Source organism: Aulonocara stuartgranti (assembly GCF_965226115.1).
Source record: "Aulonocara stuartgranti genome assembly, chromosome: 7".
Classification (NCBI taxonomy): Eukaryota; Metazoa; Chordata; class Actinopteri; order Cichliformes; family Cichlidae; genus Aulonocara; species Aulonocara stuartgranti.
Genome location: NC_138945.1, coordinates 22,604,245 through 22,622,107, shown reverse-complemented (window position 1 = coordinate 22,622,107; position 17,863 = coordinate 22,604,245). Strand labels below are relative to the sequence as shown.

General features: G+C 43.4%; 1 protein-coding gene across 1 annotated transcript in view; it reads right to left on the bottom strand.

The window, feature by feature from the left end:
• astn2 (astrotactin 2) overlaps positions 1–17,863 on the bottom strand; it is a 298,339-nt gene that overhangs the window by 11,302 nt on the left and 269,174 nt on the right. The window lies entirely within an intron of this gene.

Genomic DNA, 17,863 nt, shown 5'->3' with positions numbered 1-17,863 from the left:
ATCAATTAGGGCAGTATTTTTGGCACGCCGAAAGAAGCTAGGGCAGTAGGGAAAGCCTTTTCCATTACATCAACATTTGGACACACATCAGATGACCCTGTCCATAAATCAATCAAAGCCAAAGAATTGTTTTTTATTGCCTGAAGAATTTGTGTCAGCTTACAATATCTCATTACTTTGAAATCCTCCAGCCTGAGTGGCATTAGACTGGTGTACCAGCCCTAAATAAAACTGCCTGCCTTTTAATGTAAATTAGAAAAATTAGCTCAGCTCTGAATGAGCTCATTTGCAGATCACAAAGACTCCACAGTCCAAAGTAATAATGACAACACCCCATTAAAAGTCATTCACTTTTAAATACTGGATATTTCTGGAAACTGGAACGTCAGGAATACAGTGAATGACATCTCACACCCTCAAAGTGATCATTTTGTTGGGTGAGCTAGTCTCTACCATCCACACACATTTTAAATCTGAAATGCATCAGCCCATTTTGACAAAAAAGCCATTTCTGTGTGAAAGAATATTACATGTTAGGGTGCACACCCACTTCTGATTTAACATTTGTCATGTGTTGGCAAAACAAAACTGAAACAAATGTATGTTGTTTGCTGCTGCTTGCTTTGAAGCATGTCACTGGTTTGAGGTTCTCATGCAGCTCTTTACTCTTGATAGCCATGACTATTAAGTTATCATAACCACAAATTTGGCATTTTCCTACTGATTGGTAGCCCAAAATCAATAAGGGAGAAACCAAAAAGAAGGATAGACAAAAATGGAAAATAGTTGGCATTTTTTTTAGAATGCTGTCATTGTGATTTAGTGTGTTGTGATTTAGTTCTGTGTATGTTACCTTTGTAAACCAGTAGCAAGCTGTGAGCAGTCACTGCATGGTTGGACACACTTGCTAAGGCTTGCACTATGCTGTTGAGTCATGCAATACTGTGACAGATGAGTTATATTTGAAATTATTATTATTATTATTTATTTTTTAAATATATAACAATGTCATAACAAAACGTAATTTGGGAATAAGAAATATTGCACTGTTCATCCTGTTACATTAAAACATGTAACTATGAACTGAAAGTAATAGTTACTGTTTCTTAAAGAGCATGAGACTAGCTACTGAGCCTTGTGCCCACACAGTTAGGCTAGCACATTTCAGACCTGTAAGTGATCTGAACAATTCCTCCAAAGCTCACCAAGTAAATACTGCATAGAAAACAAGCAATGAGGTCTGTATTTAATGAGTGACCAGTGCCTCCAGCACTATAAAAAGGCTTCAATAAGTACTTTGTTCCAAAGACAAAATTGCTATATGAACAAGTTCATATAGAGACTACAGAAGCCTACTGAAAAAGAGGACACTGTTATCAAAACGGAGCTTTGAGTAGGGCTTTGCACAACAAACCTTTGAGAGAAAAGTTAGTTGAGGCATTTCATCACTGTTAGGGAGGATGCAGCCTAATAAGAACTCACCTTTGCAAAAGCTATCACAGTAGCCAGACAGTCACAGACAATAAAGAAGAAACAGACTGGTTTGAGAGGTGACACGAGTGCTAGCCAGGCAACGATGGATGTGGTGCACTTCAAGAGTGGGAAACCGCATAAAAACAATGCCAAGGAGCTGACATGGAGCTATCCAAACACCAAGAAAACAGTGCAGAGCAGATGGGAACATAAAGCATGTCCTAAATGTGGGAAATCACCCTGCCACCCAGCATGGCAGTGCCCTGCTAAGAATGCAGAATGCAACAACTGTGGTAAACAAGGACATTATGGGAAAGTATGTAGTTTCACCACGAAAATTAAAAAAGTTGAAGAGAACTTGGGTGAACTGTTGTTAGGAAAATCACAAGGTACCATGGGTGGCAGATATTAACATATAGGACAGTGAAGTGGCCTTCAAAATACATACTGGGGTTTGTGTTACAGCTGTTCCTAAGCAAGTGTTAGCAAGCACGAGTCAAATACAGATAGCTGGACCTAGAAAAACCCAGAAATTGTCCTGGTGGAGCAAAATTAACTGTAGTCAATTGTAATCTTTATAGTGCCATGTGGACAATATCCTATTGTGAACAATGGAGCTTTGTGAACCGGTTAGGGAAGTTCATACCAAATGTGACTGAAAAAAGATAAACAACTAAGAAACTTTGTGTCCAAGAAGAATCCATGGTGATGGGGTCATAAGGAGTACCAAGGATTTTACAGCCCGAAGCAGGAACTGTTTCTTGCCCCAGGAGCAACAAAAAACTCATCTTATGGTCTGTGTGTGGTGATCAGAGATGGGCAGTAACGCGTTACTATAATCCGATTACTTTTTCAAGTAACGAGTAAAGTAAGGGATTACTATTGTAAAAAAACGGTAATTAGATTACCGTTACTTTCCTGTAGGAACGCCGCGTTACTGCGTTACTAAAACCGTGATTTTTTGCGGGAATGTCTCATGAAAGTGACGTAAGCAAGTGCGACATTCGTGAAAACAGCTGTGTACAGATCAACAATGGATCATATATCGAGTGCGGGAGAGAGTATGAGCGTGCAGCGTTTAAAGCGTGGAAGTACTGACCTTATTTTAAGTTTGATTAAAAAGTGACAAAAAAATTAGTGTCCGTTGTGCGTGGGAAGAAAACTTCTTTTTAACAGCGAAAAAAAAACCCTAAACTTCCAAGAAAACACCAAGTGCACTACGAAGTAATGGGAAACTCACAGAGAAACTCGCGGCTTCTTCCGCTGACCGCTGCGGCACACCTGCACCAGGGTAAACCTCCGCCTACCCGACTCCTGCTTTACAGGTGAAAATAGAGCAACAGGACCGCTGAGTCTTTGACTTTATTTATTTCTGCTGTGTTTTACTTGCATCTATTTGAAAGAGTGAGTGTAAACACACACAAAAAAATTATTTTATGTGCTGGAATGTGCAGAAAATAGGTTTAAATATTAAACAAATTTCTTCCAGTCAGCGAATGTTGCATATAATTAAATTTTTGCTTGATGCATAAAGTTAAAAGATTAAAACTAATAAAACAAGTTTTTAAAAGAGACTTTTCCATTTGATTACATTTTGTATGATGGATTATGTAGAAAAAGTAGAATTGGGCTGAAAGATCTATCGCTTTATCACCTCTTCAGGTTGTAAATCGTGTTTTTAAAAAGTAACTAAGTAACTAAGTAATTAATTACTTTTGAAAATAAGTAATCAGTAAAGTAACGGGATTACCTTTGGGGGGAAGTAATCAGTAATTAGTTACTGATTACTTTTTTCAAGTAACTTGACCAACACTGGTGGTGATGATACAAAAGATAGAGAGATATGGCCACCATATCTCTACTGATGAAAGATACTAAAATATATGTCAAGTCTGTGCTGGATAATCTTCTAATAAGTGATAGATACCAGTTGTGTGTGAAACTTGTTTGTTTACAAATCGTAAAATTCTGTGTTGAGGCTTTGGCCAGACAGGAACCAGTTGGAGGGATTGGTACAAGACTACTGGACTAAGAGGGCAGGTCTAGGTGTGCATGAAAACCTTTTTACTATGGCCTTCTCAACAATCTTTGGTAAAAATGCAGAGAATGTGATGGTCAGACAGTGTGGTGTCACGGACTAAGCAGTAAGATAGGTGAGTTAGTTCTCAAATACAGCACATGCATCAAAGAAAGGGCAAATGTAAAAGAACCTCTAACACCGATCAAATTTCTAGACAGTTCATGGCAAAAACTAGCTGGGATCTATTCACTCTAAGGGAAAATAGCTTTTTTTATTTTACTATTTCTTCTACATTCAGATCAGCCCACCAAGATTCAGAGATGTAGTCCTTTACTTGACATTGATATTTCCTTAACACAGCATCCGTAAGATACTTCCAAACGACAAAATATCACAGTCCTCAGGACATGAAATGAAAGAGTTTGCAGTTAACTATAGCTTTGAAAATGTAATCAGCAGCCCTAAATACCCTCAAAGTAACACTGAGGCAGTGCATGCTATTCAAACTGTTCAAATCTGCTTAAAAAACTCAGAGACCGTTATCATGCATTGTTGGCCTACAGAGACGTACCTCTGAGAAATGCCTAGAGCTCTAACCAGCTACTCATGAGCAGTTGCCTGAACACCACATACTGGAAGCCTATACTTCCAGGGAGGGTGCAGCCAGCTCTGCCAAACCTGCAATCATTGCAGCACAAGGAAAGGGCACAAAGATGAATGCATGCCAAGTCTTTCAATAGGAGGTACAGAACAAGGGACCTTGCAAAGTTATGACCAAAGGCCATCTTTGGAACTCTGATGTAAAAGCACAAGGCACAGTGATGATCCATACACAACAGCTCACTGTTCAAAAGGGGACACTGAGGAGAAATCCTTACCCTCAGGCTCTTGTACCACTGGCACCAAAGCCTCAGGGTGAGAATTAGCAGGAACACCAACCAAAACTGGAGTGTTCTGCAAAGTTAGGGTCTGGGACTCAGCAAAAACCTCAGAGCACATCTGACATCAAGAGAACAAGGTTACACAGAAAAACAGCAAAGCTGCAGGGACTTACACTATCAAAGCCTAACTGTATATTGTGATAAGGTGATTTTTTAGTGGGAAAAAGAGGTGTTAAAAACATGCCTTGAGAATATTCTGTGTGTTATTGTAGTTGAGTCATAGTTCACCACAATTTTAAAATAAGGCATATGAGCTCTAATATAATCAATTTGACATTTAACCTTTCTGAATGATGTCATCAAAAATCAATAGAGTCTTTACTTTCTGTGAAAGAGCCTAACACAAGGCAAAAGACGTTCTTTATTGATACGTACAGAGAGAAACCATGGTTGATGTTTAACCTGTATTTTTTTTCATGAGACAGCAGGCAGTTTAGGTGTTTTTAAATGTTTTGTTTAATGGCAAGCGGTGGTTATGTCTGTGCAGGTGCTGCTGGCACTCCATCAGAGAAGAAACAAGATAAAAGAAAAGCTGAAATACAGTGGTTGGTTCAGGAATTCAGGTTGGCAAAAGAATGGACAGGAGGACAGAGGAATTTAGAAAATCTGTCTAACAGGTTAGTTGTCTGGAGACACTGCCATAAATAGTCTGAGGCAATTAGAAACAGCTGAGCATGTCATGGTGCTGGGTCGTTGACCCAGCGTTTTGTGTTTTATGATTATTTTCCTCTGTTCTAGTTATTCTGATTTTGGTATTCTTGTGCCCAGTTCGTGTTCTGGATTTCCTGTTTTATTTTGAAGGTCTGTGTGTGTTGTCATTGTGTTCAGCTTTTATCCTCCAGTCGTCTTTGTGTATTAGCATCAGCTGTTCTTCCCTCCTGCGTGTGATTACCTGATTACCTTGTGTGTGTGTATACAGGGAGTGCAGAATTACAGGGAGTGCAGAATTATTAGGCAAATGAGTATTTTGTCCACATCATCTTCTTCATGCATGTTGTCTTACTCCAAGCTGTATAGGCTCGAAAGCCTACTACCAATTAAGCATATTAGGTGATGTGCATCTCTGTAATGAGAAGGGGTGTGGTCTAATGACATCAACACCCTATATCAGGTGTGCATAATTATTAGGCAACGTCCTTTCCTTTGGCAAAATGGGTCAAAAGAAGGACTTGACAGGCTCAGAAAAGTCAAAAATAGTGAGATATCTTGCAGAGGGATGCAGCAGTCTCAAAATTGCAAAGCTTCTGAAGCGTGATCATCGAACAATCAAGCGTTTCATTCAAAATAGTCAACAGGGTCGCAAGAAGCGTGTGGAAAATACAACTTGCCTAATAATTCTGCACTCCCTGTATTAGGCAAGTTGTATTTTTGAGGAATAATTTTATTATTGAACAACAACCATGTTCTCAATGAACCCAAAAAACTCATTAATATCAAAGCTGAATGTTTTTGGAAGTAGTTTTTAGTTTGTTTTTAGTTTTAGCTATTTTAGGGGGATATCTGTGTGTGCAGGTGACTATTACTGTGCATAATTATTAGGCAACTTAACAAAAAACAAATATATACCCATTTCAATTATTTATTTTTACCAGTGAAACCAATATAACATCTCCACATTCACAAATATACATTTCTGACATTCAAAAACAAAACAAAAACAAATCAGCGACCAATATAGCCACCTTTCTTTGCAAGGACACTCAAAAGCCTGCCATCCATGGATTCTGTCAGTGTTGTGATCTGTTCACCATCAACATTGCGTGCAGCAGCAACCACAGCCTCCCAGACACTGTTCAGAGAGGTGTACTGTTTTCCCTCCTTGTAAATCTCACATTTGATGATGGACCACAGGTTCTCAATGGGGTTCAGATCAGGTGAACAAGGAGGCCATGTCATTAGTTTTTCTTCTTTTATACCCTTTCTTGCCAGCCACGCTGTGGAGTACTTGGACGCGTGTGATGGAGCATTGTCCTGCATGAAAATCATGTTTTTCTTGAAGGATGCAGACTTCTTCCTGTACCACTGCTTGAAGAAGGTGTCTTCCAGAAACTGGCAGTAGGACTGGGAGTTGAGCTCGACTCCATCCTCAACCCGAAAAGGCCCCACAAGCTCATCTTTGATGATACCAGCCCAAACCAGTACTCCACCTCCACCTTGCTGGCGTCTGAGTCGGACTGGAGCTCTCTGCCCTTTACCAATCCAGCCACGGGCCCATCCATCTGGCCCATCAAGACTCACTCTCATTTCATCAGTCCATAAAACCTTAGAAAAATCAGTCTTGAGATATTTCTTGGCCCAGTCTTGACGTTTCAGCTTGTGTGTCTTGTTCAGTGGTGGTCGTCTTTCAGCCTTTCTTACCTTGGCCATGTCTCTGAGTATTGCACACCTTGTGCTTTTGGGCACTCCAGTGATGTTGCAGCTCTGAAATATGGTCAAACTGGTGGCAAGTGGCATCTTGGCAGCTGCACGCTTGACTTTTCTCAGTTCATGGGCAGTTATTTTGCGCCTCGGTTTTTCCACACGCTTCTTGCGACCCTGTTGACTATTTTGAATGAAACGCTTGATTGTTCGATGATCACGCTTCAGAAGCTTTGCAATTTTGAGACTGCTGCATCCCTCTGCAAGATATCTCACTATTTTTGACTTTTCTGAGCCTGTCAAGTCCTTCTTTTGACCCATTTTGCCAAAATAAAGGAAGTTGCCTAATAATTATGCACACCTGATATAGGGCGTTGATGTCATTAGACCACACCCCTTCTCATTACAGAGATGCACATCACTTAATATGCTTAATTGGTAGTAGGCTTTCGAGCCTATACAGCTTGGAGTAAGACAACATGCATGAAGAGGATGATGTGGACAAAATACTCATTTGCCTAATAATTCTGCACTCCCTATACAGTGGGGCAAAAAAGTATTTAGTCAGCCACCGATTGTGCAAGTTCCCCCACTTAAAATGATGACAGAGGTCAGTAATTTGCACCAGAGGTACACTTCAACTGTGAGAGACAGAATGTGAAAAAAAAATCCATGAATCCACATGGTAGGATTTGTAAAGAATTTATTCGTAAACCAGGGTGGAAAATAAGTATTTGGTCAATAACAAAAATACAACTCAATACTTTGTAACATAACCTTTGTTGGCAATAACAGAGGTCAAACGTTTACTATAGGTCTTTACCAGGTTTGCACACACAGTAGCTGGTATTTTGGCCCATTCCTCCATGCAGATCTTCTCGAGAGCAGTGATGTTTTGGGGCTGTCGCCGAGCAACACGGACTTTCAACTCCCGCCACAGATTTTCTATGGGGTTGAGGTCTGGAGACTGGCTAGGCCACTCCAGGACTTTCAAATGCTTCTTACGGAGCCACTCCTTTGTTGCCCGGGCGGTGTGTTTTGGATCATTGTCATGTTGGAAGACCCAGCTTCGTTTCATCTTCAAAGTTCTCACTGATGGAAGGAGGTTTTGGCTCAAAATCTCACGATACATGGCCCCATTCATTCTGTCCTTAACACGGATCAGTCGTCCTGTCCCCTTGGCAGAAAAACAACCCCATAGCATGATGTTTCCACCCCCATGCTTCACAGTAGGTATGGTGTTCTTGGGATGCAACTCAGTATTCTTCTTCCTCCAAACACGACGAGTTGAGTTTATACCAAAAAGTTCTACTTTGGTTTCATCTGACCACATGACATTCTCCCAATCCTCTGCTGTATCATCCATGTGCTCTCTGGCAAACTTCAGACGGGCCTGGACATGCACTGGCTTCAGCAGCGGAACACGTCTTGCACTGCGGAATTTGATTCCCTGCCGTTGTAGTGTGTTACTGATGGTGACCTTTGTTACTTTGGTCCCAGCTCTCTGCAGGTCATTCACCAGGTCCCCCTGTGTGGTTCTGGGATCTTTGCTCACCGTTCTCATGATGATTGTGACCCCACGGGATGAGATCTTGCGTGGAGCCCCAGATCGAGGGAGATTATCAGTGGTCTTGTATGTCTTCCATTTTCTGATGATTGCTCACACAGTTGAATTTTTTCACACCAAGCTGCTTGCCTATTGTAGATTCACTCTTCCCAGTCTGGTGCAGGTCTACAATACTTTTCCTGGTGTCCTTCGAAAGCTCTTTGGTCTTGGCCATGGCGGAGTTTGGAGTCTGACTGTTTGAGGCTGTGGACAGGTGTCTTTTATACAGATGATGAGTTCAAACAGGTGCCATTCATACAGGTAACGAGTTATTGACCAAATACTTATTTTCCACCCTGATTTACGAATAAATTCTTTACAAATCCTACCATGTGGATTCATGGATTTTTTTTTCACATTCTATCTCTCACAGTTGAAGTGTACCTCTGGTGCAAATTACTGACCTCTGTCATCATTTTAAGTGGGGGAACTTGCACAATCGGTGGCTGACTAAATACTTTTTTGCCCCACTGTATATAGTGGGTGTCGGTCTGTGCTTGTTGTTGGCTCGTTTGTGTTCCATGGTGTTTAGTTTCCTCTCTCTGCGTCTCTCTGTCCCGCACCCCGTTTCGTATGTTCTCAGGTTTGTTATTTAGTTTTCCCAGTTTAGGTTTCTTTAGTCATTTGTCATTTCTCATTGCCTGTTTTGCCACTCCGCCACTTGTAAATAAACGTCACTCGCATCATCAGTCACTGCCTGCATTTTGGGTCCTTTTTCCTCCCACACCACACGGATCGCCCCGGCAGCCGTGACAGTACAAGCTGACCAAACATGGACCCAGTGGCATCTGCACCTTCCGAGGAGCTTCGGGAGGAATTAATCGACTCAATTTTGAGGTGGATTGAGCATGAGGGGAAGGAATTTCGCCACGCCTTGGAAGCCCGGCTACAGCGGCTAATTTCTGACTTTCCCTGGTTGCTCAGCTCACTTCATATTCACTGGTTGCTCACAACTCTTCATATTTATGAAGCAGATGTGAGGAAGCAGTTTAAGAACCTGAATGCTCGGAAAGCTCCCGGCCCAGACGGTGTGTCTCCTGCCACCCTCAGACACTGTGCAAACGAGCTGGCCCCAGTGTTTTCTGGCATTTTCAACTCCTCACTGCAGGCATGTCATGTGCCTGCCTGCTTCAAGTCCTCCACCATAATCCCTGTCCCCAAGAAACCTAGGATCACTGGACTAAATGACTACAGACCCGTGGCTCTGACATCTGTGGTCATGAAGTCTTTTGAGCGCCTAGTTCTCTCCCATCTCAGGACCCTCACGGCCCCCCTCCTGGACCCCCTGCAGTTTGCATATAGAGCCAACAGGTCTGTAGACGACGCCATCAACATGGCCCTACACTTCATCCTGCAGCATCTGGACTCCCCAGGAACCTACGCCAGGATCCTGTTTGTGGACTTCAGCTCTGCCTTCAACACCATCCTTCCAGACCATCTCCGAGACAAGCTTTCCCAGATGAATGTGCCTGATCCCATCTGCCGGTGGATCACTGACTTCCTGACGGACAGGAAGCAGCATGTGAGGCTGGGAAAGAATGTCTCGGACTCCCGGACCATCAGCACCGGCTCCCCTCAGGGCTGTGTTCTTTCTCCTCTGCTCTTCTCCCTGTACACCAACTGCTGCACCTCCACCCACCAGTCTGTCAAGCTAATCAAGTTTGCAGATGACACCACCGTTATTGGACTCATCTCGGACGGGGACGAGTCTGCCTACAGGAGGGAGGTTGAACGTCTGGTGTCCTGGTGCAGCCACAACAACCTGGTGCTGAATGCCCAGAAGACAGTGGAGATTATTGTGGACTTCAGGAAGCACACAGCCCCACTCCCCCCCATCATCCTGACTGACACCCCCATCACCTCTGTGGACTCATTCCGCTTCCTGGGTACCACCATCACCCAGGACCTGAAGTGGGAGCCCACCATCACCTCCGTCATCAAGAAAGCCCAGCAGAGGATGTACTTCCTGAGGCAGCTGAAGAAATTCAACCTGCCAACACGGACGATGATGCAGTTCTACACTGCAATCATCGAGTCCATCCTCACCTCCTCCATCACCGTGTGGTACGCTGGAGCCACTATCAGGGACAAACAGAGACTGCAGCGTGTTGTGCGCTCTGCTGAGAAGGTGATTGGCTGCAGACTCCCATCTTTGCAGGACCTGTACACCTCCAGGACATTGCGGCGTGCAGCTCGGATCTCAGCTGACCCTTCTCACCCTGGACACAGTCTGTTTGACCTGCTCCCCTCAGGCAGGAGGCTCCGGTCCATTCGCACCAGAACCTCTCGCCATAAGAACAGTTTCTTCCCCTCTGCTGTTGGACACATGAACAATAACCATATGACTGTACCCGCCACTAACACATGACCCTACGCTGTGTCACTGCATCATTCCATGTTTGGCACTGATCACCACCTGCACTCATGTATATATCTTTCAACGTAGCACTCTTAATTCTTATTCTCATGTATATATCTCATGTATATCTCATGCACATATCTTTCCACGTAGCACTTTTAATTCTTATCCCTACTTTTATTTTTTTCCATGTCTATTTAAGTGCTATTTATGACACTATGTTTGCACTGAAGCACCGCAGCAATTTCCTAATGTTGTAAACCTGCTCAACATTTGGCAATAAAACCCAATCTGATTCTGATTCTGATTCACCCACTCGCACAGGATTTCATTCTGAATGAACTTCACCTTCACCCTCCAGCTGCTACCGCTTCCCGACACAGCCCGGCAGTGAATGTTTTGCACGGCCCGCCGGGGAATCTGCGGCCCGGCCCGCCACATGTGGAATTACCCGGCCGGTCAGAGCTATCTCCGAGAAGGAAGCGACGTTCCCGACGCCCATCGCCACAGCCGGGCCCCGAGACTTCTGAGTTGCCGGCTGTGGTGAGTGAAAAAGACACTCATGAGCCTTCCAATTTAGGGACTGTTTATTCTGGGGCTGTGTTTATTGCATTAGCTGCCCAGCCTGAAGCTCAGTTAGCTGCCCAGCCCGAAGCTCGCTTAGCTGCCCAGCAGCATTCAGCTCTGTCTCCAGTGTACCCGCTACCCGTAGCTCAGTCGCCAAATCCACCACTATCATCATCTGGACCATTACTTTAGTCACCCTCAGTTCAATCTCCTGTTCAGTCGCCACCAGCTGTGTCTCCGGTGTCCCCGCTAGCCCAGACATCAATGCAGTCTCCGTCTTCACCGGCTGCCTCTGTACGGGAGGCTGTGTCTGTGCCTCCCATTTTGGACTCTTCTTGTAGTACTTATTTTAGGCAGAGAGACAAACACCTTGATAATGTAAACATTCCTCAAGAGCTGGCCAGTTCCGAGACTGTGATGCACTCCAGGGCCTCCCCAGAGACTGAGTTTCAACCCGCAGTCGACTCTGGACCCCTGGAGGCTAAGAAGTCAGCTGAGGACTGCACCCTACTGTTGCTGCCTGAGCCAAACCCATGTGTTGCTCAGCTCCAGTCAGCATCAACCCTGCCAGAGGCCCGCGCGCTTGCTGGTTCTGTTTTGTCCCTGCCAGAGGCCCCCGTGCCTGCTGGTTCAGCCCTGTGTGTGCCAGGTGCCCCGGTGCCCGCTGGTTCTGTGACTGTTTTCGCTGGTGGGTCAGAGGAGCCCGTCCAGCCTCATGCCTCGTCAGCTGGGGGGCCCGAGGAGCCCGTCCAGCCTCATGCCTCGTCAGCTCGGGGGCCCGAGGGGCCCGTCCAGCTACCAGCAGCTTCATCCACCTTCTGCAGCAGCAGTTTCTTCCGCGTCGCCTGGTCCAGCTTTAGCTTCGCTGTCACCTGGTCCAGCGGCAGCCTCTTCCGCCTCGCCTGGTCCAGCCTCCGCATCAGCTTTAGCGTCGCCTGGTCCGGCCTCCGCTTCTTCAGCGTCGCCTGGTCTGGCCTCTGCGTCTGCCTCGCCTGGCCCTGCGGTTCTTGCACCACCGACCAAGGTACGTCCAGTACCTCAGCATTGCTGGCCACTTTCTGGGCCACCAGCCGGATGCCATCACCGTCGTGGGCAACCTCCGGACTGGCTTCGTCTGCGTTGCCGCCGTTGCCGTCCGCACAGTCGGCCTCCGGACTTCTGTCACAGCCGCCACCGCCTTCCGCGTGGTCGCCCTCCAGATTTCCTTCGCCTGTATCGCCGCCACTGCCTTCCGCATGGTCTGCCTCCGGAGATGAATTGTTGTAGTCTCCTGAGTTGTCAGCCTCTGGGCCGGCCTCCTGAACTATGTTTTGGGACCCTGTTCATGGACTCCAGTATGTATGTTTGTGTTTTGGACATTCGTTTGGATCACTGGAGCTTCTTTTTGTTTGGTTTTGTCAAGTGACTCAGAGAGTAATAGTATAGATATTATACCAAGTTATTCATTAAAAACAGGAAGGAGCAAAAATAGTGTTTCTTACATAATTAAAAACACATCTGAATTAGGCTTTTACATGTTGACTATCTAAAACGGTAATAAATGTATAGTTTTTAGTTGTTTTACAGTCTGTTCGATTCAAATTCATGATTTATTATCTAGTGTCCAGCTCATTAAAGTCTCACCCCACTCTGTATACAGAAGATAGCATTTTGATTAGCCCACTTACTTGCATAAACAAACACAACATAGACGTTTGAAGGTAGTACATGGTGACGAAAGCTGAAAGCCCAACAAGTAAATTTAGACATTATAAAGAATGATTTTCTACCCGGACAAATAAAGTCTGGCTGAACACATGCGACTTTTACTATCTGACTTTTTGGTATCAATGAGTTTTCACATAAATAATGTTAGATTATCCAGTACATTGTTTGTTTTCTGAAATTACATTTTCTGGAATGTGGCTCCAACTTTTTGTAGAGCATTTTAGTCTGCAATGAAACATTAGGGCCCTAGAAGCCTTGGTAATGATCAAGTATAAAGCCAATACCATTAGAGGTCTTATCAGGGCCTTGATTAAGACAAGTGGAGTTGCCTGCAAAAAAAGTGTCCTCAGACGTAATTCAGACGTAAGCTGTGCTCTTATCACAGAAAAACAACACTGCTGAGAATGTCTAAGCAAAGATACCAGTGTTACAAAGTAAACTGCTTGGGCCCTTAATATTGGTGTTTGTTAGTGGAAGCAGGACTTCTACAGATAAACATTATTGTTGTCCTCACAGATTCTTACTTAACTCTGTTTTTAATCAGCTCTCCAAAAAAACTTGGTTCATGAATTTTTTTTACCCCACAGGAGAGTGGGACTTTATTGTAGCTTTAGAGGCTGAATTATATATAAATCCACCAGCCTCTTTAATAAGCACATGTTGTTAGTACCTGGTTAGAACCCCATCTGCCTTCAGAATTGTATTAATTCTTTGTGGTACAGATTCAACAAGGTTCCGGAAATCTTCCTCAGAGATTTTGGTCCATAGAGATTGAAAATGTGACGTCACTCAGGGGTAAAACCGCAAAGAATTCTGGGAACTCGTGGCAAGAGGTACTAGCGCACGCAGGCTTTCAATTGAAATCAGTTATACAGCGATAAAAAGAAACACAAAAAATGGCAAGAAGCTGTTGTATTATTAACTGCAATAGCCAGTCGCATGACAGCCACGGGAAGCCGACGGGTAAAGAGATCGGTTGTTATCGGATTACGTCGTTGAAGAGAAATTGTTCGAGCCGTGTTTCCGAAGTAACAAAGAGGCGACGGGTGGCCTGGACTGCAGCCATTCAAAGAACAAATATAACATCCCAGAACACTCCAGCTCACAGGTTAGTCTGCTCCAAGCATTCCCACACAGGTCAGTCTGCTGTTGTAGTTAATGCGTCATTTTTCTTAACATAATTAGTGATATAGGTTACAAGCAAGTCTGGCGCTGAACAGAAATTGTCGCGCTATGCTCCTTTGTTTATTGTGCATAAATAGTGAATTGTCCTGACACAATATTGCGTTTCGCTTCTGTTATTATGGTACATTGACAAAAACATATACTTTTATTCACAGGATAAAACAGTTGTTTTGTATCACTAATTGTCCAGTGTGATTACAGCATACAATATTATGAGACTGGTAAACTTATGATACGTATGATGGTCTTTACTTTCACGGTGCATTTCAAGGTCCTGTACCCATCCATCGGTAAACTGTTCCTGGGCTTGTTGCAGTGACCTGAAGTTATTAAACTTCATGAGTGTATGCACTCACTCCAAGAACGTATAATTATAAATCTGAGCGTGGTGAAAGTTGGGCAGCACGCTAACGTATTTTGTCCCTCTGTGTGCTCGTAAGGGTGTAACCCTTTCACTGGTTTGATTTTTTTCCTCGTATCTTTTCTTTGACTTTTCATCAAGTCTGTCTTTGTACGGACCGGCATTGTTCTCCTTCGTTTTGTACATACCTTTTTGAGGGCAAAGAAAAAGCAAGAATTTATTGGAACCGAAGAATGAACGTTTTGCGGTGCTGCAAATGCTTACATTTGATGTGGTACTTGGATTGTTTTGCCACGAGTTCACGGCATGCAATGCGCGAAAGTCACGTGGTCTGTCAATCTCTATATTGACACGATCACATCCGTGATGTGAATCTCCCTTTCCACTACATCCCAAAGGTGCTCTGTTAGATTGGGATCTGGTGACAATGGAGACTGTTTAAATACAGAAAACTCATTGTTCAAATAAGCAGTTTAAGATGATTTAATAAGATGAACTTTGCTACATGGCCCACTATCCTGCTGAAAGCAACTATCAGAAGATGGGCACACAGATGTGCCAACCAGTGCGGTCTTCTGCTGCTGTAGACCATCTGCTTCAAGGTTCGACAACAACCGTGCCATGTTCTAAGTAAATCACCTTTCTTCCTCATTCTGATGCTTGGTTTCAACTTCAGCAGATCATCGTGGCCATGTCTACATGCCTAAATCTACTGAGCTGCTGCCATTTGATTAGCTGATTACATATTTGCCCTAATGAGCAGTTGTACCTAACAAAGTGGGTTTATATTAATGTGCATAGAGCACAGATAATTGATTAGTTTATTGATTAGTGAAGACAAGACACCAGGGCACCATGACTCTTGATTACACCATGAACAAACCACTCTCTGGTTAAGTGCTATTGGTAAAGCTACAGTATTCAAAATAATATAAAAATAATAAATTAAATAATCACTTTTACTACACATTTCTACCTACAGAAAAATAATAAGAGCAAAATTGCTGAGATGCAGTTTTAACTGAATTTTGTTTAATCTTAGATGCTCAGGTACTGCAAAATTACTACTGCAATTGTGTTGAATTTGTTCTTTGAATTTAAAAATGCTGTTTCTTAAAACCTCTGATCGTGACTGAGAACATTACAGAATGGAAGCATCTGCAGTGTTGACAATAAGTATGCAACCCTGGTTAAGTCAGTCCAGCTGTTGCTGAGGAGAAAGTAACAAAAATGTACCCACTAAAACAAAAAATAATATATGTAGTAGGAAGTGTGCCCTATCCGGGGAGGATGTGGAGTTGCTGGTATTTGCCTATTGTTGTTTTGTTATAATCACAACATAGTGCTTAATGGAAGGTTTTTAAACTCTATGGTAATGGAAAAAAATGAACATCATAAAAATGAGACAAATCGATTTAGTTGCAATAAATTATGATCTGAAACCCAGAAATGTGCCAGAGAATGACATACAAATTTAAATGAGTATGCTCTCTTGGTGACATACTGCAATCTCTGATGACGTTTGAATTTTAATAATGACAACTTATAATAACCTTTAAATCAGTGTTAGCTGAGCTTACAGGACTATATGCAGTCCTGTGAAACTAACCAAACCCCATGCTTCAGTAGCTTGACAAACCACCTTTAGCAGCAATAACTTGAAGAAATTGCTTCTGTGTGACCTTATCAGTCTCTCACTTTGTTGCAGAGAAATTTTCTTCCCTCCCTTATTTACAGCATTGATTCAGTTTATTAAGATCTGCAGGCATTCTTTTATGCATAACTCTTTATTTAAGGTCATTCCACAGCATTTCAATTGGGTTGACTTCTAGAGTTTGACTGGAGCACTGTAACGTGCGAGTTTAATTTGTATTTTTTTTTGTTTTTTTTAGATATATGCCCAGATCAAATGGTTAAAAAACAGGCCTTTTTCATCAGACCTCGACTACCTTGAATGACTAGTAATATTGTTTTTCACCAAAAGCGGCACTGTGCATTAGGGCCAGACAACCGTGGCCTGAGGTGTTCAAAAAAACTTGTTCAGTTTTTCTCTAATTGAACTGTCATAAACTTTAGTCTGTCTCAATGTGACAGACTGGTGGCCTGTGTGCCTCCCCTCTCACTCTATGGCAGCTGGGATAGGCTCCAATTCAATTTTAATTATACAGCACCAAATCACAACAGTAGTCGCCTCAAGGCACTTTATAGTGTAAGGTAGACCCTACAATAATACATACAGAGAAAAAATCCAACAGCCCCCTATGAGCAAGCACTTTGGCGACAGTGGGAAGGAAAAATTCCCTTTAAACAGGAAGAAACCTCGAGCAGAACCAGGCTCAGGGAGGGGTGGCTGTGACCGGTTGGGCAGAAAAAAAGAAGACAGGATATGTGAGGTGAGGTCAAAGTCAAAGTCAGCTTTATTGTCAATTCTGCCACATGTACAGGACATACAGAGAATAGAAACTACGTTACTCTCAATCCCTAGATAAAATAGCAAATGAACATTTAAATATAAGAGTGATTAAAAATGCAAGTAAAATAATTAAAAAGTAAAATTTAAATAAATAAATACAATACAATTTTTACATATAACAAGAAAGCTATACAATATACAATATAATGAGTAAATGACATTGAGTGCAAACCAGGCTCCAATGCTCCACAAAGTGACTGGTAACTGGTGCAGGCCAGTGAGTGAGTTAGAGAGAGAGAGTGTGTGTGTGTGTGTGTGTGTGTGTGTGTGTGTGTGTGTGTGACAGAGTTCAGTAGGACCGTGGAGGAGAGAGGGGAGAGGGGGCAGAATCGGGAGGGAGTTAAGCTTCCTGACAGCCTGATGGATGAAGCTGTCCTTCAGTCTGCTGGTCCTGGCCTGGAGACTCCGCAGTCTCCTCCCCGACGGCAGCAGCTTGAAGAAGCTTTGCATTGGGTGCGTGGGATCAGCCGCTATGCAAAGGGCTTTTTTAGTGAGACGGGTGCTGTAAATGTCCTGGAGGGAGGGGAGAGAGACACCAATGATCCTCTCTGCAGCTCTCACTATGCGTTGGAGGGTTCTATGACAGGACGCATTGCAGGTTCCAAACCACACAGTGATGCAGCTCGACAGGATGCTCTCGATGGTGCCTCTGTAGAAAGTGTACATGATGGGGGCTGGTGCTCCTGCTCTTCTTAGTTTGCGGAGAAAGAAGAGACGCTGCTGTGATTTCTTGGCCAGTGCTGTGGTGTTGTACGTCCAGGAGAGATCCTCTGTGATGTGCACACCCAAGAACTTGGTGCTGCTCACTCTCTC